The sequence below is a fragment of the Hemitrygon akajei genome, chromosome 2 (genome assembly GCF_048418815.1).
Source record: "Hemitrygon akajei chromosome 2, sHemAka1.3, whole genome shotgun sequence".
NCBI classification, from domain to species: domain Eukaryota; kingdom Metazoa; phylum Chordata; class Chondrichthyes; order Myliobatiformes; family Dasyatidae; genus Hemitrygon; species Hemitrygon akajei.
The window spans coordinates 31754124-31780957 of record NC_133125.1 but is presented as its reverse complement, the minus strand read 5'-3'; the positions used below and the strand labels follow the sequence as shown (position 1 = coordinate 31780957).

Genomic DNA, 26834 nt, shown 5'->3' with positions numbered 1-26834 from the left:
TGAGCTTATTACTATTTATCAATCTCTGGAATTAGGCAGACTGATCCTGCTTAAGTGTCATATGCCTCCTTTCACCGATTAAAGGTCAAACCTTCGCAACAAGATGAAACAACATAAAACAAAGACGAAAAATGAGATTGCATTTAATTTAGCTGTTTGAACTCCGAACGAAATGGGAAGAGTGTGACCATGGGTGGTGGAACATGAGTAATATTCTCTCTCTTACATTGGGATTCAGAGCTGGTTTTTTTTTGGAGATGGAGCCTCCAGCAGCAAAGATCTGGCAATCAGCCAGCCAATCAAAGCATTTCTGTGAAGTTCCGATTCCATTTGTTTCTGTGGTGAATATTTGACTTCAAGTCAAATCCATATAGCTAGTTGTATTAACATCACCATGATCTGTAAAGATATTTCAGAGAGACTGGAAATTGATTTTATCTATGGCTCTAAAGTTGTAAAAGCTCAGGTAGGACACTAACTGTTGAGGAGAGCTTATACTTACTATCATTTGGCACTGTTCCTTTTCACTTGAGGACAGTTACTCATCCAGGAGACCAGGTGCAATATTTTCTTATCAAAAGGGGTGATGTTACCTTTTTTTTTAAAAAAAAAAGAGTGACATGTTGCAATTGTTGAAAGAAATTTTAATAATTGTCCAATAGGTTGATAAGTTGTGACCAAGAAAAACTGTTTGGAATTACTTGATGGATTCATTAAGCAGATTTTCTGTCTGTTCTTTCTGAAACCGTTCTCTAGTTCTCCTTGAATAACCTTTCGCCGTGCTGTTATTACTAATAGATTTGCAAGATGTATGATGCATGCTTCAGATGTTGAATATAAAATGTGAGTATAGAGTAGGTAAAAAATGGGTGTACTTATAACTGGTTGACTGTAATACCTGATTGATATTGGAAGTATAATTCAGTGTGTTGAATGGGGTGAACATTTTTTTCTCATTCTCCTGTTTAGCTTTTCCATCTAACTTGGCGTTTTCTTTCTCCAGAACAGAGATTAATAATGATTCATAATTCCATAGGAGGCAGGAATTTCTTCTGATATTATCCTTATTCCCTCAGTGAGTTAAGTTTTCTCTCCAGCTGCATTTGCCTCTCTTGGGCAATTTTACTGATCTCCTGTTATTTCAAGCTTTCTCCATATTTATTTATTATCTTATCCAGGTATCAGCTCTTGAACCTCACAGTGGTATCTTCCTTCCACTGTCTCAATAACCAGTTCCCTGCCACCTTCTCCTGGTGTCCTTCTTCCTTCTTTTTCCCTCATGGTCTACTCTCCTCTCCTATCAGGTTCCTTCTTCTTCAGCCCTTTTCCACCTATCACCTCTGAGCTTCTCACTTCATCTCTCCCCCCCCCCCCCCCCCCCCCGCCACCTCTCATCTGCTTCCCCCCTCAACTGTTTTCATCTAACACCTCCTGGCTTGTACACCTTCCCCTCCTCCACCTTTTTTTATGCTGGCTTCTTCACCCTTCCTTTCCAGTCCTGATGAGGGTTTCAGCCCAAAACATCAAATGTTTATTTATTTCCATCAAGGCTGCCTGACTTGTTGAGTTCTCCTGCATTTTCTATGTGTTTGCCTTCCCACCTGTACATTGAGTACACCAAGACCAGCAAAGGTGATGCCCTCAGTTAAGCTCACTCTACTCCAACACCAGCAGGTTGAGGGGAAGATAGGGGTTAATAGTGACAGTCAGCAGCAGGAGCATTGCACAATTCCTTTTATTCCTTTGGTTTAAGGACATGAGGCTAATTATCGCCCTCCCCTCCATTACTGCTATCTTTAGTGATTTTAGACCAAATTGGATATTAACTTGGAATCTGTTTAGTCTACAGAATTCTTTTCTCACTGATTGGCAAATTTGACTGTTAAGATTTTTTGTCAATATTTCTGTAAAGTATATTTTGTAGTTTAATTCACCTTTTTTAGGATGTTTTCAGGACAGACCTCATTTTTTAAAATAATCTCTGGAATATGTAATGGATTTAGCTGGCTGGGGAATACCATGCATTGCTTTAGAGTTTCAATTACTCTGGCATCCCCATCGTGACTCAGATTTTATCATTTTAAGTCAATGGAACCATAGGATATAAATGAAATTGCAATATTAGTTTAAAAGTATTTACGGACAAATTAGACAGCTGGGACTCCCATTCTTGACCATCTTTGTTCATGACTCTCCCGCTGCTGAATAGTTTGTTAATTCTTATTCATGGAGGCTCCCAGGACAGGATTTTAACAGACAATCTGAGTTCAAATCAGAATCCACGGAGATGTGCTTTGCTTAAAGTGACATTATTTAGTGTGCTTATTCCCTAACATGCATAGCAGGTTTTTTCTAGTTGTGGTTACAAGATTGATATCAATGGGTTATATAATGTAACTGGTAAGATATTGTGGTGTTGGGTATAGCACCACTTACTACCCTTTATATAAGTATTTGCTGGTGTGTTATTGTACTGTTGTTGTTAAGGCAAACTGACTGTTACTAATACTCTTAATTATCATTGATATATCAGTGAATTTTGGGAACCTCCACCTTCCATCTGCCTTTAGTTGCTCCTCTTCTTTTCCTCTGCCTTTTCCTCCTTACATGCAAGTGGACTTTGAAACTCCAAAAACTTCCAATGTGAAAAATGTGAGCACTATGACAAAACTCCCATGGAAGATGCTGCAACATTCATTGACATCATGTGATTAGATGGCATGTGGTCAGGTATTATTGTGGTTGGACATTCTTTATCCCAAAACTTCTGGGAATGTTTCTAATCAAGGTTTCTAATCCTGTGGTCTTTTACTTCCGAAGTATTGAAGACATGTGCTCGAGAACTAGATGTAGCTCTAGTTATCAAAATGACAATAGTAGTTTATCACAGCTGTAATTTTTAGTTCAAGAGTTTTTGTGTCCTGTCCTCAAAAATCGATAAAATCTAATCCATCTAAATTATGCCCATTAGTCTCCTCTGCCATCAGCAAGTTGCCAGCAGGTGTGATTAACAGAGTTATCAAGTAGCTCTTTCTTCCTGATCACCTGCTTACTGATGTCCATATGCAAGTGTTGATTGGAGCATAAGTTTTGATTGATCCAGATATCAACAAAATCTGTCAAATGTGGAGAAAAGAACTGAATTCCAAAGGTGAGGGGAGAGTGACTGCAGTGAAATTACCACCCCCCCCAACCTCCAGAGCATTAAACTAGGAAGAAATTTTTTGAATTAAAACATACAACTGTGGAAAGCTATTATTCCTGACTGTTTGGCTCTGTTGTAACACTTAAAAGACTATTTATAATTCACAAGGAAACAGTAGATTGGTAGATCTTGCTATCTCAGGCAAATTATTCTCATTGGGAAGCTAGGAAACAAAGTGAATAGGGCAACATTGAGGAGACAAAAAGCAGATCATCAGTCAGTAAGGGGAGCATGGCCAAAGCAGCCAATCAGAAACTGATCCAGTGAATAATCATATACCTCTGACAGATAAAGGGCAAGAGGGGTAAATATCAAACTTCAGTCAGTGGAATCAGAGTCATCAGCCAAAGTACATTCAGCCCAGGTTAACTGTTTAAATGATTTGCATTGATATGTAGTGAGATTGCATGTCTCACTACATATTTATAACATACAATTTGTCTGAAGTTAGTTGGATAAAGGGCTTCAATCATCTGTCCTACCATAAGTTGCAGAAATTAAATTTTAAAGGAGACAAAAGGGTTAGAAGGACTTTATTACTACACCCCCCTCAGAAATCAAGGTAGTATTTAACCACTGATAAAAGTGGTCAATGGGCATCAATGTACCAATTGGTGATGCCATACCACGTATAAAGAGAGATAGCAATAGTTGTAGGAAGTGCCATCCTCAGATACTACTATTAGACTTGCTCAAATCTGTATTCTACACCCAATCACCTACAGTTGCTTCATCAGCAGTTTTCCTCCCATGATGAGAACTGGGGTGAGGATGTTACCTCATGATTGAACAGTGCTAAATTCCATTCACAACTCCTCAGAAAATGATAAGTCCACTTAGAACATAAGATGATAAGATATAGGAGCAGATTTAGGCCATTCGACCCACTGAGTCTGCTCCGCCTTTTCATCATGGCTGATCCATTTTACCTCTCAGCCCCATCTCCTGCCTTCTCTCTGTATTGACTAATCAAGAATCTATCAACCTCTTCCTTAAATATACCCAGTGACTTGCCTCCACAGCTGACTGTGGCAATGAATTCCACCGATTCACCACTCTCTGGTTAAAGAAATTCCTCATCATCTCTGCTCTTCATGTCAGAAGAGCTAGATTGTATTCCAGTGTGGGATGATAAGTAACAGTTGCATCATAGGGGGACTAGGTAATGACTAACTATAACAGTAGAGAAACCACCCACTTTCCCTTGACATTCCACAGTCTTGTCATCACTGAATTCACCCCCATCAAAAATATTGCAGGGTCATAAATTGACCAAAAACTCATTCCAGTTAGTCCCATTTATAGATGGCTATGGTGACTGTTCAGGGGCTGGGTGCCACCCTGTGGCTCATCTTCTGATGCTCTAAAGCCTTTCCACATCTACAAGACAGAAGTCAGGAGTTCGATGGTATATCCTCCGTAAGCAGCTCCGACAACTCTCAAGAAGATTTACACAATCAGAGACAATTGCTTGATTGGTTCTCCAACCAACAATAAAGCATTTCTTCATGGTGACTATGAGCATATTAAATACAAAGTGCTCTGCAACTGCTCACCTAGATTCCTCACCATTACTTCTACCACCAAGAAGAAAAGGGCAGCAAAGGAACACCATTAGCTTTAGTTTCCCCTCTAACTCAGGACCTGGACGTTTGTCACTGTTTCTTCAATGTTGCTGGGTCTAAATCCTGAACACCTTCCCCAGCAACAGTCCGAGAGAGTCTTCACTGAAAGAATGGCAGCAGGTTAAAAGGTGACTGATCACCATCTTTTTCAAGGGCATTTGGGGCAGGTAGTGTCCACATCTAGTAAAGTGAATAAGTAAGCCAAAAATAATATGCAAAATCCATTAATGGACCCTCATCTTACAGTCTAAATCCACTCTGTGGTGCAGAGTAGCTGAAACTTCACTCTGGAGTTTGATTGACCTTTTCCTGACTTGCCCAAGCATGATGCCCTCACACTGATGAGGACAGGGGGGCATTTCTGTGATCTCTTCAGAAAATCTCACCCATATGATCTGAGTAGCAGGGGAGTGAACTTGACTTGGTGGGTGGATACAAAATGTGAGATTAGAGAGATCGGACTGTGTTTCTGCTCCTGGGAGCTCCTGTATCCAATCACAGAGAAGCATCAAGCTTCACTTGAGTGAAGATCGTGATAGCAGTAAGTGCGCTACCTGGGAGATTAGGAATGACAAAGCCCCAAGAATGGATTTGTATGTTCTCCCTATGACTACATGACATACCTCTGGGTACTCTAGTTCAAAATTCAAAGTCAATTTATTGAAGTATGTATGTGTCACAATATACTACCTTGAGATTTATGTTCTTGCAGGTATTCAAAGTAGAATATCACAATAGACAGTGGTGTCATCAGCAAACTTAAATATGACATCAGAGCTGTATTTATTTGTATTGTCTGAAGTATAAAATGAGTAGAGTGGGGGAGGGTGGGGCTAACACACAGCCTCTTGAAGTGTACCTCTGCTGATTGTGATGTAGGTTTATCCCACGTGCCAAAGACATTTTGGTTGGTTGGTTAATCGGCTCTATAAAGTGCCCCAAGTGTGAACTTGTGGCAGGAGAATCATGGGGAGGGAGGGAGAGGAGAGAATTGATAGGGATGTCAGAGCAAAAGTGGGATTAGATTAGAAGGATGCTTGGTGTGGACACAATGGCTGAAGGACCTGTTTCCATGCCTAATGACTCCGTGGCTCTGTGTTCAGAAACCATTTTGCAGGTCATGCTGATAGATGACAAAAGCACATTGTCACTCAGGGAATCATGTCATACTGGTGCACATAAATGCATGAAAATAAACACATCGCAGTTATTCAGCATGTGGTGTGCATTGACAAGTTGACAGATGGAATATAATATGGGAAAATCTGACACCATCCACTTTGGAAGGAAAAAAAAATGAAAAAGCAGATTATACTTAAACAGAGTGAGACTACAAAAAGACAATGCAGTACAAAGGGATCTGGGGTTCCTTATGCATGAGACACAAAGCATTGGCATGCAGGTACAGCAGTAATTGAAGAAGCCTAATAAGAGGTATTGAGTATAAAAGTGAGGAATATTATTGCCAGCTTATCAAATTCAAGTTCAAGTTTATTTTCATCTGCCTGTACATACAGGATATGCCACTAAATGAAACAATTTTCCTTTTGGATCGTGGTACATCCACAAAACATGCATGAAAAACAGCACATAAAACTAAAATATTATCACAAATAAGCTAATTAATTATAATTCAAATTACATATAGTGCACACTGTAGGTAAACGGTAAACAACTCACTACCTAATAACAGGACCTTGGCAGTGGCAGGGTATTCATTAGTCCCACAGCCTGAAGAAAGAAGCTGTTACCCAGTCTGGCAGTCCTAGGGTTAATGCTCCTGTACCTCCTTCCTGACAATAATGGGTCAAAGAGATTGTGGGGAAAATGGTAGCAATCCTCAGCTATGCTTTGGACCCTTTGTATGCAATGCTCCTGGTATGTGTCACGAATGGGGAGGGGAGGGGTAGGGAGACCCAGATGATCCTTTCAGTGGATTTAACAATCCTCTTTTGGAGGAACTGTCCTGGGACCAGCATGTTAGTGTTATTGCAAAGACACGGCAACCCCTCAACTTTCTTAGATATTTGCGCACATTCAGCATGTCATCTAAAACTTAGACAAACGTGTATAAATGTGCAATGGAGACTATCCTGACTGGTTGCATCGCAGCCTGATAAGGAAACACCAAAACCCAAGAATGGAAAAGTAAGAATACAGCCCAGACCCTCACAGGACAAGATCTCCCCACCATTGAGCACATCTACATGGAGCACTGCCAAAAGAAAGCAGCGTCCATCATCAAGGGCTCTCACCATCCAGGCACGCTCTCTGCTCACTGCTGCCATTGGGAAGGAGGTACAGGAGTTTTAGGTCCCAGACCACCAGGTTCAGGAACAGTTATCACCCTTCAACCATCACGCTCCTCAACCAGTATGGATAACTTACATCAACACTGAACTGATGGACTCACTTTAAAGGACTCTGGAACTTAGTTTCTCAGTATTTATTTATTTATTTGTTTAAATATGTGTGTATTTATTTAATTAATTAGTATGTATTTTCACGGTTTGTATCCTTTTGCACATTGGTTGCTTATCGATCTTTGCGTGTAGTTTTTCATTAATTCTACTGTATTTCTTTGTTCTACTTGGAATGCCTGCAAGATAGTGAATCTCAGGGTAGTATATGGTGACATACATTTACAGTACTTTGATAATAATAAATTTACTTTTTACTTTTAGCTTATTGATATTATTGGATATTATTTCAGGAATAGCTCTTCCCCTCTGCCATTCAATTTCTAAATGGACATTGAACCCACAAAACTACCTCACATTTTTATTATTTCTGTTTTTTCACTACCATTTTTATATTTAACTATTTAATATGCATATATATTCTTACTGTAACTCTTTTGTTTAAGATTTATTATGTGTTGCATTGTAATACAGCTACAAAGTTAACAAATTTCACAACAAATGCCTGTGATGTTAAATCTAATTCTGTATTTCATATAGTTTTGATCATATTTAAGGAAGGATATAATGGCATTGGAGGCAGTATAGAGAAGATTCACCACGTTGATTGCTGGGTTGAAGGGATGGAAGATAGGTGGAGCATTTGGGCTCATTCACATTTGCAGTTAGATAATGCAAGGTGATCTTACTGAAATATAAAACTACTAAGGGTAGTTGTTGAAAGGCTGTTTGTCCCACTAAGAGTACTAGAACCATGGAGTATATTATTAGAATAGGGGTCACCCATTTAAAATGAGAAAGAAACAGGTTTTTTTCTCTCAGGATGTTGGGCCTCTGCAGCTCTCCAGAGAGCTGCAGAGGCAAAGTCACTGAATACGTTAACAGTGGAGACGAACCACTTGTTGAACTACAAGGGAGGCAACGGATATGGTGGACAGTGGGAAAGTGATACTGAAGCCAAAATTAGATTAGCAAAGATGTTATTGAACAGTTGATTGGCCTACTCATGCACTCATTTTTATGTTCTTTTGTATTAATGTTTCACAGTTTGCCAGGAAACAACACATTATTTGAAAGTTAAGTTCTAGTGTCACCTGAACCCTGGAAAGGAATTTCAATATTGGTCATCAGCAAATGTCATGAGTAAATGCTGACTGCATATATGTCCTGTGTATTTAAAGTCCAGTCCTTCGTAGTCTGTTGACTCAATGCCTCAGATATAGATATGTCAGCTGTTATTTCAAAGTTCAAAGTATATTTATTATTAAAGTACATATATGTCACCATATACAACGCTGAGATTAAATTTATATGGTAACATATATTTATTTTGATAATAAATATTTGCATAAAGCTACAGTTCAGTCTTAACATATCCACATACTTGCTAACCTTCAGGAGAAATCTGTTTCCCCAAAGAGTAGATTGTCTGAATACTTTGACAGTGTAGAGCTGAAATCAAATGAGGAAATCACTGTCAAATTAATTTTGTGGAATTGCAATTCACTGTGACCTTTCACTAGTCTGTTCTTCCTTTCCCCAACATATATATTTAACATAATCACCCTTACAGACGTCGTGACTGGCAGAGAATAGGAATGGGTAGAATCCTGAAGGCCATTTGAGAATCCATTGGCCACACTCCTCCTTCCCTTAAGTGTCTCTTTGTTATAATTACTGGATTGCCTCCCTGCCTCCAAAGCATTTCTTCATCTCTAAGATCTATATATATATATATTTAATAAAAAATATTCAGAATTAAAAAGGTGAATGCTCTGAATCTATTTACAAGCCTACAATAAAGAATTTACTTTCCACTTGTACATAATAAATGTTCTTTAAGAGAATAAAGTCCGAGTCCATACATAATATCCATACAAATATTCATACACCTTTCCTAGGCCAAACCCTCAATTTACGTTGTTTCTTTGTCAAAATAGAACCCAATGGCGGCAAAACGTTTTGTGCGAAATACTTTTATTTTTTTCTTATCAGATTGGGTGATTACAAAGGAAATATAGCAATTATTATCCTGATCAACATTGTCACCCATGACTTGATGCAACCAATTTCGATTGAAATTATCAACCTTTTTTGAACAAGCACGATAGGGTGGGCTGAGTTTAATTTAGCATCCGATGTATTGAAATAATTTTTATACAGCATGCAGATCTGCTTTTCAGTTGTAAATTTACTAATATTTCTACATCTTGGATAACCATGGCAACAAACTTCTCCTTAAGCATATTATGATAATGAATAGGTTATTATTGTAATCCGCTGAATCCTGGCTATTTTAATCCTGTGACTAGAACATTATATCAACCAACTGCTTGAATTTCAAAAAGGTGGAGTGCATATTATTGTACTGCCTTAATATAATCTTTTATTCATTGAATACTGGTTTGAACATATACTTTTAAAAAAATTTCCTTGATCTATAATGAGTTAAGAGATACCAAAGCTTAATAGATTCTGTTTCAAGGATCAAAAATCCAATGAAAGAGATAAATATTTGCTAACGTAAGAGACATTGTGGGTTAATGGGTGGAAAGCAGAAAGATTCAGTCAACAATAAGAAAGGAAAGAGGCAAAAAACAAATTTAATAAGTAGAGGGACATGAATATGAATTTGCATAGATTGTATTAAATTGGAGACTAATACACATCATATTTGATAAGAATGTATTTTAATAACAAAAATAGTCTTTATTGACATATGTTATTAAAATTCAATAGGATCCTTGGAAGTGTGATACATGAAACTATTGATAAAGGATGTTTTTTTCCAAGGTAAGATTTGAAGAATATATGCATATGACTATGACAGAAAAATCTTGTGTGGTTCTTTTGACTCTTTACTACTGTTGTTTGCAAAGCTGTGTGCCTTACATCTTGTTTATGCACAGGAGAGTTGTGATATAGAAGGTTCAATAGATCAGAAGTCATTTAATGTATGCAATATACATCCTGAAATTTTTGTTCTTCACAGACATCGACAAGAACAGAAGAGTGCTCCAAAGAATGAGTGTCATTTAAAATGTTAGACCCTCAAATTCCCCCACTCCCCCTACCCACAAGCAGCAGCAAAGCAACGAGCCCCTCACCCCCACCCACTTCAGCAAAGAAGCATCAGCACCTTCACCCACCAAGCAAGCAATAGCAAAGCCCCCCAGAAAGACCATGGTCTGCAGTACAACAAAAACTAATTGTTCACCTGACATTTAGACATACCACAGTGATTCTGTCTCCCTAGTAAAGTGAAAAAGAGGTGTTCCCCTTTCACAGTGAGAAGGGAGACATAACAAAATAACTTTGCTGATTTGTGATGATAAGGTCTGTTGCACTGCTCTTTATTCTGAATTTCCTGTAATGGTGTGGAAAGAGGATTTGAATAGGGAATTGAATAAATATGAGGAAAAATCATCTGCAGGTTTATGTGGAACAGCAGGAGAACATGGCTACATGGAATGGTGTACATAGAGCTATCACAAGAGAGATAGGCCAAATAGCTTCCTCCCTGTAACAACAATTCCATTGATCTGTGGCAAGAGGGATATTTATTGAGAAAAAAATGAAACTGAAAGATTGAGAGTGCAACAGGGAGACAGAGACAAGGAAAATGATGGAAAAAGAGGAATCAATTCAGTTGAGGGCGAAAAAAAAAACACAGAACTCTGCAACAAACTGAGCCTTTACACTGAGTGTGAAATGTTTACTCCATAGCTGATTACTTCACGGGAACACAACTGAAGTCAGCAGAAATTGGAGACATTAAGATGGCAGATTTCAAGAAATACATTTCTGCTCAATGACTGCAGTCTGTTTAAACAGTTTACAAGATAATCCATCCAGTAAGCAGCTGGCCCTGACAGTTAACGTGTTCATTCTGCTGGATAACAAACGTAGTCTGATTGCAGCTCAGGCAGCCATTCCAAATGCAAGGAAGCATTGTTCCATCTCTGATTAAATGGGCAGCTGTAGATTGCAAAGAATGTAATTGCCTTGGCCACGCAACATCTTCACCTGTTATTTCAAGTATGCTAAATCATAGCAGAAATTATTAACAGCCACAGTTTCATAATAGTTTAATTTGAGGCAATGCACCGTTAGTGTAACACAGATGAATAGGTGTGTTGGACTTGACTTTAAATACGGCTGACATCCAATGAATATTTTCTAGCAATTGCACTGTAGGGAGCTTGTCAGTGCTTGCGTTTTCAGCCACAGAATTGCCAAGCGCAGAAGGGGAAAAATAGTCTTCAAGCACGGCTTGCACTCATAATCTTAACAATGATTGGAGCGTTTGACAGGTAAATCATTTTTCAATTAGGTTTATAAAGGATGTGAGCATATGCTGATGAGCTTTCCATGAAATATTTCACTGCCGGGATGATCAGGGAATTCATTTACTGGTCATATTGGAAATGGTATTAAATTTTAATACACAGAATTCAGTTTCTCAGCAGTCTTCTTCTGATGCATTCTCTGAATGGCTGAGTGAATTGATTCAGTAATTGGCTGAAGCACGTGGCCCTTCAGGCTCAGGATCCAATCCTGATCCAATCCATGCCAGGTGACTTAGCCAGAGTGTTGCTAGAGGAACCACATGGCTTCAGGATCTGCACATAGGGGAATGAGGGATCCCTCATTTTTATTCATCAGCCAAGTCCATTCTTCCAGCTGAAGGTACAATAGGTGGAACCTGATTATGAATTTAACAAAGGGCGTGCCTGTAATGTGTCTCAGACTGCATAACATTCCAATACTCTCAATTAAGATATATCCAAGAAATAGCCCTAAGTTAAGGGAAAATATTTGGAGAATGGAGGAAACATAAAATAAATGGTTCAATGGAACAATGGTCCCATTTAATATCAGCGAATATACAACCTGAAATTCTTACACATCGCAGACATCCATAAAACAGAAGAAATGAATGACAGGAAAATATTAGAAACCAAAAAAATAATCTTCTGAAAAGAGAAACAAAGCTAATGTGAAACGTACAAATGCCAGACTGGGTAATATGAAAAGAAGGGGATTTCTCTTCTTTTTTGTGTCCCAAACGTAAAAGAGCTAATTTTAATTAACCTGGAAGGCCAAGTAATCCATGGAATCAGTTCATTTCAATTAAGAGTGGTATCAGGCAGGATCGAACACCAGCATTGCAACTGGTGTCATTAGTTTCCCGACTCATGAGCTAGAATGATATTACTGCTCAGTCATTAATTTCTTATTTATATTCCCGTTGTATTTTTCTCCCTGAAAGCATTGCTGCTTCTTTCCTGAGATCTGCAGCTCATTTATGGCCAGAGTTCCAAAGGCTCCAAGAGGTCTCCCAATATGCCTGTGAAATCTTTGAAACAATATGAGACCACTGGAGAGTCACAATGGAAGGAGACAGGATTTACCCCTCTGAGGTACTGTTTCAGACATCAGGATGTTCCAAAGAATCTTAAAGCTAATTATGTACTTCAAAATTTTGGTGGTGGGCGTGGGGTCATTACTGCAATGTACAAAATTTGATTGCATTGATTGATTGAAACAGGAATGCTGTGTAATGATTTTTTTTTTGAAGTCTTCTTCTGTAGCCAGAATGGCTGCAACAATTAGGCAATATTCCTTTTGTTGTTTTGGCTAAAATCAATAACTTCTCTACTTAACAATAGTAGTCTGACTTGGGCACTACGTGATCACATCTGATTCCATTACTTATTGCATAAACATGCTGAGCCACTGAACAAAACAGTCAGCACATACATTTTAAAATCTCACTATTGTGTTACACAAAGGGAAGATAGAAGAAAGCGAGTCAATTATTACATTGTCCACTGTATAGTTAAGTGTGATAGAACAGGTTTCCTATTCAGTTATTGAAAACAATTTGTTTCATCTTCCACTCTCTGGGCTATAGCTTCAAATTCACTTCTGAAGCAGCACTGTAATTCAATCTATAAAGATGGAGTGCCTATTTCTGAACACAAATATTCCTACTTTTAGAGGTTGCTGGAAAAGAGCAGTGACTGGGCCTATTTATTCAAGAGTTTCCGCTAGCCTGTCTGCTTAAAGAAATTTCAATATTATCATTCTGTACCAGTGTAGAATCCATTTCCATATTCTTCTTTTCGAGATCGAACAAAAGAGAAATCCTAATTTAAAACAGCTGCTAATCTAATGAATAGACAATTATTAAAATAATGGTATGGTGTTTTGAAAAAACTCTGCACAATATGTTGGAATTAGTAAGATTATTTTATTATCAATCGTCACTCTGGGCAGGTGCATAACAACTTGATTTCATCATTAATTTAATGAAATCTGTTGTATCAGACTGCAATTATCATGAGCAGTAAACTTAACTGTACTGGAATAATCTCATTAGAAGCTTACCCTATGGCTTTATTTGGATATTTTGGTGCTATTATTTATTAGTCTATAAGCCAGCATTGAAGGAGACTTTATTTTCATTGACAGTGGTAAGGTTCCTTCTGCTCACTAATTAGATTTATTTTAAATAGTTTGTTTCATCTGGGTATTAAGAAAGATTTCAGCTTGATTTTTCAATTTATTTCAAATTCATAATATGATGGATTGAACAGAGAGACCTGTTATATCTCTCACCCAGCAGCCGCTCTCAAAAGCTTTTCTAAGATGCTGATCTCTGTGTGCAGTTGTCTTTATTGTCTCGCTGAGTCATCTTATTTATACAGGAAACAACTTTTTTCAAGCTGAGTGTACACTTTCTGATTTTTCCTCATATGTTGTGTGTACCTAATATGTGAATGGACCTAAAAGGTAAAACAAATATGATAAAAATCACCGTGAATAAAATATTCCGCTTAAACATCTGAAAGCAAACTAGTACTGGTACACAATCAGAGTATGAACTGTAATGCTTTTCTCAGCTGTTGCCATGATTACAAGTGTATGCCTTTTTTCAGCATATCGTTCTCAGAAAGCATTGTGGTTTTGATCTTGATCATTGTTTTTTGTTGGTCAGATCGATGGAGAATAATGAATCCATAAAGTGTCTGTCTGGTTCTGTGAATTCTGTTGTAGGCTTTGACCTTAAGCCATGATGTTAACTGAATGGAAGCAAATTAGCAGATCCTTTTCAGCTGATATTCTGGCCTTCAGGTGAAACAGCTCAGTGGGTGAAGCGAGTGGGACACTTGCAATGATGCCAGAATGGAACATAAGAATAAAACAATTTGGCCAAAAAGTTTAGGAGAGTACCACAATACTTTAGAGAACTAGGTGAATCAGTTCTGTCTAATTTAAATAACTCAATTCCCTAAATTCATTTGTTGTGCACATATGCGCAAAAGCTACTGGACATATGGAATTACGCCAATCAACATAAAATGTGCAATTGATGTCACTTATGTGAAGTTTTACCCCACGTTGACAGTTCACAGTGTGGAGTGTGTCTTGATCACTGGGGCAGGTGTTAAGCACAGGACTGAGGTCTACTTTGGAATTGGCTAAAAACCCTGCCTGAGTGGGGAGACCAATGCCCCAGGAAGTTCCTGATTAATTTTTCTGCCCTTTTCCCACCCACCATGATCAGTAACCATTCATTGCAAATGGATAAACACCTGCGTTCTCAATGATTTTCACCACATTTTGTTAGAACTTCTGATTCTTTTGGTAGTACTCCAAACCGCTCTCTGAGCTTATCCGTGGTTCACCTTCAACCCCTTGCTATACTCCTCACCTTCTCTCTAGGAGCTCTTTCAATTCCTTCCTCAACGTACTCCAGTCCTACCTGCATCTCTAACCTTCTTCCCCCCATCATCTCCAGTGCCCCATACCTACAGATTGCAATCCTCTGTGATCTTCCCCCCACTTATCGCTTCCATCTGCAAAATTTACTCTCTATTAGTCCACATGATGACAATGAATATGAAGAAAAAGACTTTAGTGCAGATTTATATGTGCAAGGCCAACTCCACGACACATGATGCTTTGACTGTTACATACAGTGGAGAACAGTGAGCAACTTCAAGACCATGCACCAAATTGGCACAATCACTGCATATGCCATAGTTTCAAAGTGTGTAAACTGGTGCTAAAATAGTTCATGTTTGATGTATAGTATTCTGCGCTCAAAAGTGCAACCTGCACCCAGGTGTCAATTGGAAAACTGCCTTTATTTTGGACTTTAAAAAAAATGCTTTTTAAGCACTTCTTTAGTGCGAGCAACACTTCCCACTTTGCAACATGTGTATTCAAAGATATTCCACATGTGCTTCACTGCCATGGTGGCACTGTAAATGCACTAGCTGTGCTGAGCGGAAAAAAAACATTAGCTGCTGCTCACTAATAATGTTTCAGTAGGGAGCCAAGGGAAGAATACATAGGAAATTCATTCAATATCCACTCAGCTGTTTTCTTTGTTCTGATGTTTTAACATTATTTGCTTTATTTTGTTCCTCTTGCTTTTTATTTTATTTGGGTCGCATGCATTGTGCTAAATTCAATTCTTTCTATTCTGTTTCTCCATTCTTTCTACTGGATGATTGTGGCAATGTAGTGCAGATTTTCTCCTGTTTATGCAAAAAATACGTAAATTTTGTTTCAAAAGTGGAGGAAAAATAAATGGCTGAAAGGCATTTTAAAAAAATGTTGTGCTTAATGCATGTTGCCCCAGGTTGAGAGAGACTGTGTTCCCTGTAGCAGGCCATAGAGTGTTAAAGCTTCAATTTCTAAGGCTTTCATTCATTAGAATAGATGAGGGTGTGCCAGGCAGTTAGTTGGCTTTCTTTCGAAGAAACAGGACAGAAGCCTAAAGCCTTGCTTTTAAGAATGTTCAAGAAGGCCATTTGGCTCTTTTTGACAGCATCACAATTTGATAATATCATGGCTGATTTTTTTTTATTATATTAATGCTACTTTCTTTTTATTAACCCCTTATCTTTAAAATCTTGAATTTTTAAAACTATCATTTTCTGTCTGCACTCAGTAAGTGAATCTTCTTGGCCTCTTTGGGAGAGAATTCCCAAGGTACACTACTGTCCACGTGAAGAAACTTCTCCTCATGTCTGACCTTATGTTTAGATAGTGATCGTCTATTCCATGACGCTACAGTCAGAGGAAACATCAGCCGCAAATTTAACCTGCCAAGGCCCGAAAGGGGTTTGTACATTTCAATGAGATCGTCGTTAATTCTTCTGAATTCAAGAGGGTACAGAATCAGTCTGCTTAATCTTCTGTCATCTGACAAAAGCACCATCCCAAGAATCAGTGTTCTTTGCATCACTTCCTCTATCGAAAGTATAAACTTCCTTTCTTTCCGTAGCTGAAAATTAATTTTCAGTTATTCATGCACAAGGACGCCAAGCTTCCTTTGAACACTAAGATGTTTTATTCATTTACCATTTAAAATCTGCTCTTCCTTTCTCTGCTTTAACCAAAATAGAACAACAGTTCTGACTTCTCAGTATCCAAGGTGTTTTTCCCACACTGGAAAGATGCTGAGGTAACACTAGACGGTTATTTTTCTTCCTTCAGGCAGTGTGTACTTGAGGAGGTCAGCTCATCACACATTTGAGGTTGTGGAATGGGTGGGAGGAGGAGAGAGGGATGGGTAATTAAAAAATCAGCACCTCCCTGCCTGATACATAGCATGAGAAAAATAAAGAGGCTGAAGATTAATTCTGCAAATTTAACTGGGTTTTGCAGCTGCAACACTGGAATAATCAACCTTAGAAGGGAAAATACAAATGTAAATAAATCTTGAACAGAATATAAGCAAGTGAGCCATTAATAACTCATTTGTACAATACCAGTATTGTTCAGGTCATGAACAAGCTCTGCCTGTATGAGCCTGCGATGCGACCTTGTTCTGTGCAGCTAATTCTGTGCGGTAACCTTCCTCAGCAGAGCCAGCATGAAGAAAACTGTGCAGTATCGCAGAATTTATCAGTCCAGAGGGAGGCTGAGGAAATGACTTGTGACTGAGTGGATCTGACCCTGTGCATAATTTATAATCATTAGTTTAAGTGACAGTTGTATGATGTTTGTGTCACTGCTCTGAACCTTGCAGATTTCCAGGCAAACGGTCCAATCAGTGGTTGGGTTATGAACTACTCCCATTGAAAGGCATGACTGATAATAGTAGGGAATATTTGTTTAATGCTCTGTCTCAGTGCCTTGCCTAACAAAAACAGTCCTAGCCAAATGGAAAATGTGAAAGTGACTTAAGGAAAATGTTAGATTTAGTTATACCTAAGGTGACAGAGACGGAACATGACCTCCTTCACTGGGCCAATGAGGCTGATGAAAAGCAATTAGATTCTGGATAAACGGCGAGTGAAGAGGCACTTAAAATGAAACTAAAAATATTGGGAAGCACATAGTTTATGAAGATGAAGTAGTGATTTTAAACTAATTCATCTGGGGAGTTAAGTCAAATCGATTTCTCAGGCTCAGTTATTTTGCCCCTCCAGTCCACCACCTCTACAATCAACGGGGCTATATTTATAACTTGGTGTGAACAACACGGGCATGTTATTTTCCTCCTTTGAGAAGACTGCCAGGATGGTTGAAATAACAACTTCTACCTCTAAACCAGCTCATAGGAAAGGCTCTGAGGCATCCATTTGTTGCTAGGCTGTTTGGCCTGATAATATGACACAATACATTTGCCTGGCAGAAAACTGGTCTCCTAGCATAGCAGGCAGGAATTACATACTTTTCACAAGTTGGAAGTGAGCCTAATTATGATGTTGGTGATTCTCCTGGTGTGAAGAACACTTACCAGAATTATTTTAAAAAGTTTCAAGGTATACTTATTATCAAAGTAAGTATGCAGTAGGCAACTCTGCAATTCATCTTCTCTAGGCAGCCTTGGGAAAATAAAACCATGGAGCCATTCAAAGAAAACATCCACCAGCCTTGTGCTTGGTGCTGGTGGAGGAGGGTGCCCGTGTCTGACAGACCGCTCGCTTGCTGCCCCCGTGGGGGAAGGCCCCTGCGCGTTCGGGCTGGGGGGTAGGGTGGAGGTTGGCGGATCTCTCACTCCCTCAAAGCAAGCTGACAGAGGATGTCACTGAAGTTCTGGGTCTGAGATTTATGGATTGGACGCGCAAAAAAAAAGGCGCCATGCAGACGGCGACGAGAACACCGACCCTCGCCGTGCGTACGAAAAGCAGAATGCATAAGTGGCAACAAGAACATCAAACCTCAAATACCCCCCGGTGCAAAAACAAACAAATCATGCAAAAGCAACAAGAACATCAAACCCCAACCCCACCTCGTCCCATGCAAAAAAAAAAGCAACCAAATCACTCAAACGGAAACAAGAAAGAGCCGGCAAAAACACAGAATATAAAACACAAACTGAAAGAATCCAAGAGAACCACAGTCCAATGAATAAAACACTTTGGTATCATCTTCTGACAGCATCAAGGGAGAGAGAGAGAGAGAGAGCGAGAGAGAGAGAGAGAGAGAGAGAGAGAGAGAGAGAGAGAGAGAGAGAGAGAGAGAGAGAGAGAGAGAGAGAGAGAGAGAGAGAGAGAAACCACACTTTCCCCACCCCCCCGGACTCAGGGGTCTTCCCACGGGAGCAGCAAGCGATAGGATGGCTGACAGCACTGAACACTCACTCGCCCCGATTTCTCAATCTTCCTTGACACTTTAACGGGCAAGATCAGCAAAAAAAGGAGTCAATCCTGGGCTCGCGCCCCATCTATAAGTTTCCAGGCCTTGTGGTCATTTGCCTTATGGAATCTTCACAGAGACAGCAAAGCACCGGGTCACTCAATCAATCTTCAAACTATAGATCTCAGGCTCCAACAGTACCAGAAATACATTTAAAATAAGAAAGAAGATGAAGAAGAAGTGAAGGAAACAGCTTTGTGGACTGCCTGGAAAAAGTTATCCAAGATAGTGTTGTTTGCTGGTGCCATCTTGACACATACATATACTGAACTGAATACGTTATCAAAGTTGGAATCCTTGAAGAGATAAAAGACTTAAATGTGCCCTTGGAAAGTCTGTATCCAAGACTTAGGATGAGATGAACTCAGTTTGTGTGACAAACATGGCAGGACCATCTGCACTCTTCCAGAACATGATGCCGGCTAGTTGCTGGTTCCTTGTATCGGGCTCATGGTTGATTGCTGACTGTGTTGAAGCCGATGTTATCGCTCTGTAAAATTCACATTGCCTAATGTTCAAAGTAAATTTATTTTCAAAGTGCACATATTTCACCAGAAATTATCCTGAGATTCATTTTCTTGCAGAAATTCACACAAAATAAACACAATGACTAGCAAACAACCAATGCTCAAAAGAAGACAATTAGTGCAAATACAAAAATAAAAATAATAATTAATAAATAAATAAATAACATTGAAAACATGATTGTAGAGTCAACAAAAGTGAGTCCATAGGTGGACTGTGACATAGCTGGCACAATATACTTTAGTGTAAATGGTTTGGTTCCATTCATGGAGCCAAGCATAAGAAATCATTTCCAGTCTTGGAGCCTATTTCTTATGTTCTTATGGGCAATCTTATAGATCTGTTTCTAAACCAGAGGGCATGGAGGAGCAGAATGAATGTCAGCAGTGAGAAAGATCAGCTGCCAGAAGAGGCAGGAAAGGTTATCCGTGGAGTAGATTAGGCAGCATTCCTCCAAGTTATCTCTGCTGAGGAGCACTGCATGAGTAACATTTCTCAAAGGAGGCTTTTCCCCAACAATATTGATGTCACATTTAAACATTTCAGGGCACAGGCAGCACTCTCTATTGCTTTCAAGAACCATTGAATGTTGATGGTTACTTGTAAGCTACCACAGATAACATCAGCGAATATTGGAATGTGCAATACATCACTTCCCTATGTGGATCACTGAGGCTCCCAACATCAAGAGGAATTCTTTACTTCTCTTTCCTTGTAGAGTGTGGGAGAGCATGGTTTTTGCTTCTATGGCAGAAATGCAACTAGAAAGATTTATATACTCACTTTTATCAGGAAGACATTTCTATCATTCTTATGCAGTACCACTTACTGCATGCTTTTGATACATGCATTCAAGACCCCTGTCATTGAAAAGAGCAGAAAAACAGAAATGAAGGAAAGCACAGACATACAAAAAAGCTGGATGAACTCAGCAGGTCGGGCAGCATCCGTTGAAAGAAGCAGTCAATGTTTCGGGTCGAGACCCTTCGTCAGGACTAAAGAAAGAGGAGGCAGGGGCCCTATAAAGAAGGTGGGGGGGAGAGGGTGGAAAACCAATCAGAGGAAAGATCAAGGGGTGGGGGAGGGGAAGCAGGGAGGGGATAGGCAGGAGAGGTGAAGAAGGAATCTAAGGGGAAAGCACTATGGGTAGTAGAAGAAGGCAGAGTCATGAGAGGTGATAGTCAGCTAGAAGAGGAGACAGAGTGAAGGTAAGATGGGGGGAAGGGAGAGGGAGGGAATTACCAGAAGTTGGAGAGCTCGATGTTCATACCAAGGGGCTGGAGACTACCCAGACAGCATATGGGTATCCTGAAGGCACAGGATAGGGACTTACTGTAAGAAAATGGAGCTGTGGTAAAAGAGCGACCTTAATCTTATTGAATATCAAAGCAGGCTTGAGGGATTGGCTAACCAACTCCTGCTTCTTATCAATACACAGCATCTGCAGATTTTCTCTTGTTCCTGATTCTTACAGTCTCATTCTCACATTTTTAGGAGCATTTGAATCTACTGTGTGTAACTTGCCCTCAAAGCCCAATGCCATCTGACTGGAAAATTTATCACCTTTCCCCCATAATCACAGGATCAAAAACCTGGAACCGCTGTGGGAGTACTTCACTAGAAGGGCAGCACCGTTTCATAAAAGGCTCAGCACCACCTTCTCGAGGACAAGCAGGGAAAGGAAAAATTAATGCTCTCTGCAGCAAAGTTGACGTCGTGTGAGAATGAAAAAGAATAAAATAAGATTGTAGAAGTAGTTTGTGACCACAGCCAGTGCATCAAGGATGCCTGTGACTGATACTTTCATTCCACTGTTCCATGGTGTAACAGTTCTCTATGCCGCTTTGCTTTAAGCACGTCATTAAATTATGGAGTGGCTGTGGCATCAAATGTCATCCCTTCCAATACCTCGGATTTTTTAAAATAAAACTGAGTCTCAGCTGTGTGGCTGACCTCTAATGTGATTAAAAACATAATAGCACAAACATTGGAATCAAGCATTGTAAGCAGACATGAGATAGGAGATGGACAAGACAACTCTGAATCTTTTCACTCTCAGAACAAGGATGCTCAGGTGGGAAGTATGGCCAAGTCTGAAGGGAAACAAAAGTGGTCACCGTCTGTGCAAGCATACGCAATGCCAATTTTTTTCTCTCGTCATTTTTTCATAGGGTGAGAATATATGCTATAAAGTCATGCTGAATGACAGGAATTATATAAGATATAAAGGGGAAAAATTGGAACTGGTTAGCAGGTCAGGCAGCACGTTTGGAAAGAAAAATCAGTTAGGATGATAACCTTGCATCAGAAGTGAGGAACATTGTTATTTATTCTTTTTATCTCTTGTACAATGGGTTCTAGATTAGATTTACAACCTTGCATCTGTATTGGCAGAGACACAAAAATGCAACAACTCACACAAATATTATATTTTTAATCATATACTGGGGGCTCATGCATGAAACAGAACAGGATCTTCTCTAAGATTACATATGGATTTGCTTAATTGGCTAAACTCTTGAGCAATTGAAGTCTTCTTCCCATTCAACTACGATTTGGTCAAGCCACTTGCAGTGATAAAAACATCGTGTCAAGCATTGCTTCCATATGGAAATGGACATCATAACCATGGGACCTGTGAAACATAAACAATCTCATAGTTAGAATGTAGGACATAGAAATCTACAGCACATTACAGGCCCTTCAGCCCACAATGTTGTGCTGACCATGTAACCTACTTTAGAAGCTGCCCAGAATTTCCCTACTGCATAGCCCTCTATTTTTCTAAGCTCCATGTACCCTGTCTAAGAATCTCTTAAAAGACCCTATTGTAATCGCCTTCACCACCATCACTGGCATCCACCACTCTCTGTGTGAAAAACTTACCTCTGACATCCCCTCTATACCTACTTCCAAGCACCTTAAAACTGTGCCCCCTCGTATTAGCCATTTTAGCCCTGGGAAAAAACATCTGGCTATCCACACGATCAATGCCTCTCACCACCTTATATATCTCTATCAGTTCACCTCTCAGCCTCTGTTGCTCCAAGGAGAAAAGACAAAGTTCACTCAAACTTCTTTCTTTAGGCATGCTCTCCAATCCAGGCAAAATTCTTGTAAACTGCCTCTGCACTCTCTCTATAGTTTCCACATTCCTCCTGTAGTGAGGTGACCTGAAATGAACATAGTACTCCAAGTGGAGTCTACCTAAGGTCTTGTATAGCTGTAACATTATCTCACAGCTCTTGAACTCAGTCCCATGGTTGATGAATGTCAACACACCATAAACCTTCTTAACAACGCTGTCAACCTACGCAGCAGCTTTGAGTGTCCTATGGACACGAACCCCACGATCTCTCCGATCCTCCACACTGCCAATAGTCTTAACATTAATATTATATTCTGCCTTCAAATTTTGATCTTCCAAACTGAACCACTTCATACTTATCTGGGTTGAAATCCATCTGCCACTTCTCAGCCCAGTTCCGCAACCTGTCGGTGTCCCGCTGTAACCTCTGACACCCTTCCAGACTATCCACAACATCCCAACTTTTGTGTCATCAGCAAACTTACTAATCCACCTTTCTACTTTTTCATACATGTCATTTATAAAAATCATGAGGAGAAGAGATCTCAGAACAGATCCCTGAGGCACACCACAGGTCACCAACCTCCATGCAGAATATGATCCATCTACGACTACTCTTTGCCTTCTATGGGCAAGCCAATTCTGGATCCACAAAGCAAGGTCCCCTTGGATACCATGCCTCCTTACTTTCTCAATAAGCCTTGCATGATATCCATATACACTACATCTACTGCTCTGCTTTCATCAATGTGTTTAGTCACATCCTCAGAAAATTCGATCAGGCTAGTAAGGCACGACCTGCCTTTGAGAAAGCCATGTTGACTATTCTTAATCATATTATACCTCTCCAAATGTTCATAAATCCTGCTTCTCAGGATCTTCTCCATCAACTTACCAACCACTGAAGTAAGACTCACTGGTCTATAATTTCCTGGGCTATCTCAACTCCCTTTGTTGAATAAGGGAACAACATCTGCAACCCTCCAATCCTCTGGAACCTCTCCTGTCCCCATTGTTGAGGCAAAGATCATCGATGAAAGGTCTTGACCCGAAACGTCGACTGTTTACTCTTTTCCTTGAATTGCCTTTATCTGATAGCCATTTCCCTTTTTCTAAATTGATTTTAAAGTAATCTCCAGTGTTTTGCTTTTGTTTTAAAGTTTCCATTGTTAGTGATGTTTTAACATGTTTTTCCATCAGAACTAAACAATATAAATGTCATCATGTAGATTTGCCCTTGACAAGAGAGTGCTGATTAAGAATGTTTTGTTAAAAAGAAACAAAGCAGTTATCAGGCAGTTGTCTTACAAGTAATTAAATAGCAGAGACACAGTGATAATTTTAAGCAATGCTTTAGAATCAGTGATTCAAATGGGATGTATAATTTACAGCTTTAAAATTGGTAGTGTCATACCCATTTCACAAGGTAATTACCCCATCATTATTTTCTCATCCTAAATTAATTATTTGTGTGGTATGCTATTATACTATGTATAGCTTTACCACTGCTGACTGTCATAATAAAGTTGGAATAAAAATGAAGGTACCTCAAAACTCCACTAGAGTTTTACTGCTTTACTTCAGGGGTTCAGTTAGTTCCATCGGACAGATTAGATTAATATGCGTCCCTATCTAGAGGCCAAATTGCAAAGGCAAGCGATAATGCCAGATGTGCTTGTGATCGGTGTATTGTTATGTCAGTCATTTGTTCAGCCAATGATGGCGATTGCTGAGTCTTGTGGCTGGCAGTGCAATCTGCACCTTAAGCAGTAACACACTAAGAATATTGTTTCATTTCCCGGTATTAGAAACTACTCTGAATATTTTCCCAGTTTTGTGGGACACTGGTTCCATTAACATTCTTATGCCCCCATCCCACACCAATCTTCTTACACGATTCTGGAGGTATTTGTTTTTTTACTAAAATTCTGAGTTGCAAGAATTCCTTTGAGTGTTATTTTATTGGCTGTGTTAATTTAGTTTATTCAAAGTGGGTTACCAACTGTATTAAAACTGCTTACCAACAGCCATATAAGATAGGAAAATATAGGACCCAGCAAATGTTTCTTTTTAAGCTTAATATTTTATTATATGGTATGCTTTATTATCAATGCAGGAGTGGAAATGTTCTCTTTTTAAAATGTATTTTACTACTGGTTGCTGTATGTCTGGTCGAAATAAGACAAATTACATGAAACTCAATGTCTTTCCCACCACAGATGAGATTAGTGGACGATAAATATGAATGGAGATCAGAGTGTATTTGTTCTTCTCCTCCAGCCCAAAGGAACTCAAAGTTCAAGGTAAATTTATTATTAAAGTACATATATGTCACCATATACAACCCTGAGATCTGTTTTCTTGCAAACATACACAGTAAATCCAAGAAGCACAACAGAATCAATGAAAGACCACATCCAGCAGGATGGACAAGCAACCGATGGCAAAAGACAACAAACAGTGCAAATACAAAAGAAATAAAAATAATAAATATATAAGCAATAAATATTGAGAACATGAGCTGAGGTCTATGAACATGAGTCCATAGGTTGTGGGAACAGTTCAGTGATGGGTTGAGTGAAGCTATCCCCTCTGGTTCAAGAGCCTGACGGTTGAGGGGTAATAACTGTTCCTGAACCTGGCAGTGTGCATCCTGAAGCTCCTGTACCTTCTTCCTAATTGCAGCCACGATAAGGGAGCTTATTGTGTTGTGGAATTCCTTGATGATGGATACTGCTTTCCTGACAGTGTTTCATGTAGATGTGCTTAAAGCTGGGGAGGGCCTTACCCATGATGGACTGGCCCATATCCACTACTTTTTGTAGGATTTCCCATGCAAGGGCATTGTTGCTTCCATACCAAACTGTGTTGCAACACGATGCACGATTCAGGTCTATCACATCACCGGATTCAGCAATTTATGCAATTTTTCTGAGGGTTCATCTGATCCCCTGCTCAAGTTACAACTGAGGCAACTCCTGTGGGAATTCATGTCTGAAGTACTTAGCTATTGAGTCATCAATAGCTCTCTGGAGTTTGTCTTGACAATAGAGTTTTACTGTAAACATTGAATGATTAATAAAAATTAAATCGGGTGTTATGCTGCAGAACTGAATTTATACATTGCTTTATAAATACTCCTCATGAGAGATCTGATCATTACTCTTCAAACTTTCTTTAATTGCACAAATTTCTATTTGCTTTCATCATACAAACCACAAAAGAGGTTCTCTGTTCTGATACTAATCTTGATCCCTATCGTTTTCCAAGCCAGGCCTGTGGTACAGAGCATTCCACCGCTGATTGGAAAAAAATGGTAATTGCTGATGGAGAAAGTGTGCTTTATTTCAATCTGTCCATGTTTCTTTTCATTCAGCTCAAGTTGCACTGCCAAAGCAACACATTTAGTTAATCCAGGGCTTTGCACCACCTAAAGAAACTCAGTCTGACAGTGTATTAAATATAAAAGTCAAAATACAAGCGTGTTACTTCTTAGAGCAAGGATTTACCCCATCTCCTGTTGGGGAAAGGGGTCATGGTTTTCTCATTCATCAGCCAGGAAAGTCAGCAAGCTGAACACTGTTTGTCCTGCTCATGATTTACAAGCTGTGTATCCCTTACTTTCCCCATCCCAAAGCACAGGCAGGCATCCTGGCTGCTCCCAGTATATCACTCGCACGCACGCACACACACACACACACACACACACACACACACACACACACACACACACACACACACACACACACACACACACACACACACACACACACACACACACACACACACACACACACACACACACACACACACACACACACACTCCATCCCTTAAACCTACACTGCTGCAATCTGTGCTGGCAAATAGATGACTTTGATCTCCATTCAGATTGCGATTCAGTTATCACACCCATATCAAAACGCACAGTGAACTATGTCATTTGCGTTAACAACCAAGGACGTGTTGAAGGCAACCCTCAGGGGTCGTCACATATTCCGGCGCCAATATAGCGTGCCAATAATGTTTAATGAAACATATAACACAGAATAGCAAAGTTCAAAGTAAACTGATACATCACCATATACAACCCTTAGGTTCATTGTCTTGGGTCGCTCAGAGCCTCTATTCACTGGAATTCAGAAGAATGAAGTGAACTCATTAAAACCTATCAAATGGTGGAAGGCCCTCACAGAGTCGATGTGGAGAGGATGTTTCCTGTGGTGGGAGAGTCTGAGACCAGAGGACACAGTCTCAGAATTAGAGGTGCACACTTCTAGAATGGAGAGGAAGAGGAATTTCTTTA

At 39.5% G+C, this 26834-nt stretch overlaps 1 long non-coding RNA gene across 2 annotated transcripts in view; it reads left to right on the top strand.

Annotated features, from left to right (window-relative positions):
* The first annotated feature begins 351 nt into the window (after window positions 1-351).
* Window positions 352-26834, top strand: part of LOC140740397 (uncharacterized) — a 34569-nt gene continuing 8086 nt past the window's right edge. The window contains exons 1-4 of one of the 2 annotated variants that reach the window (XR_012101841.1): window positions 352-466; window positions 9990-10043; window positions 12523-12673; window positions 24750-24833. This is a non-coding gene — a long non-coding RNA (uncharacterized lncRNA). Of the gene's footprint in view, window positions 467-9989; window positions 10044-11438; window positions 11564-12522; window positions 12674-24749; window positions 24834-26834 lie in introns of those variants that run through there. The other variant, XR_012101845.1, reaches the window with a different exon arrangement.